The sequence below is a fragment of the Rhagoletis zephyria genome, unplaced genomic scaffold, assembly GCF_001687245.7.
Source record: "Rhagoletis zephyria isolate East Lansing unplaced genomic scaffold, Rhagoletis_zephyria_1.1 Rzeph_scaffold_10069, whole genome shotgun sequence".
Classification (NCBI taxonomy): Eukaryota; Metazoa; Arthropoda; class Insecta; order Diptera; family Tephritidae; genus Rhagoletis; species Rhagoletis zephyria.
This window is the reverse complement of record NW_016167147.1, coordinates 1-1,874: the sequence shown is the minus strand read 5'-3', so window position 1 is coordinate 1,874 and position 1,874 is coordinate 1. Positions and strand designations below refer to the sequence as shown.

Here is a 1,874-nt window from a genome sequence, read left to right as displayed (position 1 = left end):
TAGTTTGGTATCGATACTTTGATATATCGAAAAAACACTTATATCAAACCTGATTTTAAACAATTTACAGAAAACATTAATGTCTGAAATATTTTAAGAAAATTCCTATAAACGTGTCTTCAGATATTATATTATATCTTTTTTTTTTTATATGCATGTAGATGAACACATAAATACAAAATATTTTGTCACATAAAAGTCAGAAATATGACGCTTTTCTGAATTGCGTTCCCTAACTTGCAAGAAGTTGCAAGAATTTAAAGGAATTTACCAGAAAACGTTCCCGTACTCTCTTCTCTGGCTTATTTTGATTTTGTGACAGTTTTCAAGGTTTTATCCAGAAAAGTTGGGGAATGCAACTCATATTTATGACGAAAGGGACTCATTTTAGACTCATAAATTCTGAGCCTCACTGAATCTAAAGGCTATGCCATGTCAAAAGCTTGCCTCGCAGTTAAGATAAAATCTATGAAAATGTACGAAGCATGCCACAAAGATTGATTTAGCTGCAGCGCGAAGCGAAAAGATGGCCAACTCCCATCTTTTTCGCGCTTTGACCATCAGCTTTTATTTTGTTTCGTTCAAATACGAGTTTTCATGTAGAAAGATAAAATTTAGGGAGTGTCTATTTACACGCGCCACGGTAACTTTTACCGTGGATCCACGGTAAAAAATACCGTGGATCTACGGTAAAATTACCGTGGATCTACGGTAAAAAATACCGTGGATCTACGGTAAAAATTACCGTGGATCTACGGTAAAATTACCGTGTATCTACGGTAAAAATTGCCGTGTATCTACGGTAAAAANACACGGTATTTTTTACCGTGGATACACGGCGCGTGTGTGTAGACACTGCCTAAAATTTAATTATGTACATTTAATAGTTTTGAAACTAAATATGTATATAAAATCCACAGCAATTTTCAAGAGTAAGAAAGCAGTACAAAATTGTTTCCTTGGCGTTCATTGTGGCATATCTTTCACGTCTTGCGCTCTGCTGGCAAGGTTATAAATGTAGCGCAAAGTCATAAATTTATATTTGGCGATATTTTGCTTTCGATGATTAGAAATTCGATACCTATCCGACCTCACGGAATGTAACACCTTACTTAAAAAAAAAAAAAGAATTATAGAAATCGGTTATGGTGGATATGCGGTACCATAAAAAAAAAAAATTTCCGACGAATTGATAACCTTCTCTTTTTTGTGAAGTCAGTTAACAGTTAAATAGTTTAAATAACATATCGTTAGTTGTCGTATAGAAAGGGCGTATCTCACACCGTCGTTGAAATGCAAAAAAGCCATAACTAACGATATACATATATATATATATTATTTAGTGTTTTTAGGAAAATAAATTGCATAAAAAACCTCGCAGTTTATTTCAAACAAATATATAGGCCATTTACACTTTATTATTTATCTACATTGTCGTTAAAATAACTTACGTATTGAAGAATTCAGGTGTACATCTTAAAATTAATTCAAAAGTAAACAAAAGCGGCTTCTCTTTGATGGCATACTGCACTGGCCAGACGAATGGATGCTCTGTATCAGAATACCATTTATTATGTCAGTGCAATTAGCGATACGTCCCAATATTTACATATTCATAAATATATATACCAAAACAAAGCTTAAAATAATTTCCAGTATTGATTTACTTTATCGTCATGCACTAAATACAAGGATTGTGGTCGCTCAAAAGCTAAAGCATATTGCTTGCTCTTTTTGGCAATCTCTTGATCGAATATCTAAATGAAAATAGAGAAAACGTTATATAATTTCGGATTAAATATATTTCGGTAGAGATATTTTATTATAACTTACATCATCCTCTTTTAATTCAAGCACCGAAGACAAATCCCATT

The 1,874-nt window shown here is 32.7% G+C and overlaps 1 long non-coding RNA gene across 1 annotated transcript; it reads right to left on the bottom strand.

Moving 5' to 3' along the window:
* Positions 1–1,384: 1,384 nt before the first annotated feature.
* LOC108376212 (uncharacterized) lies at positions 1,385–1,874 on the bottom strand. Its single transcript, XR_001849242.1, has 2 exons — positions 1,834–1,874; positions 1,385–1,757 (listed from the first exon to the last, which is right to left on the bottom strand). It is a non-coding gene; the product is annotated as an uncharacterized LOC108376212 (long non-coding RNA).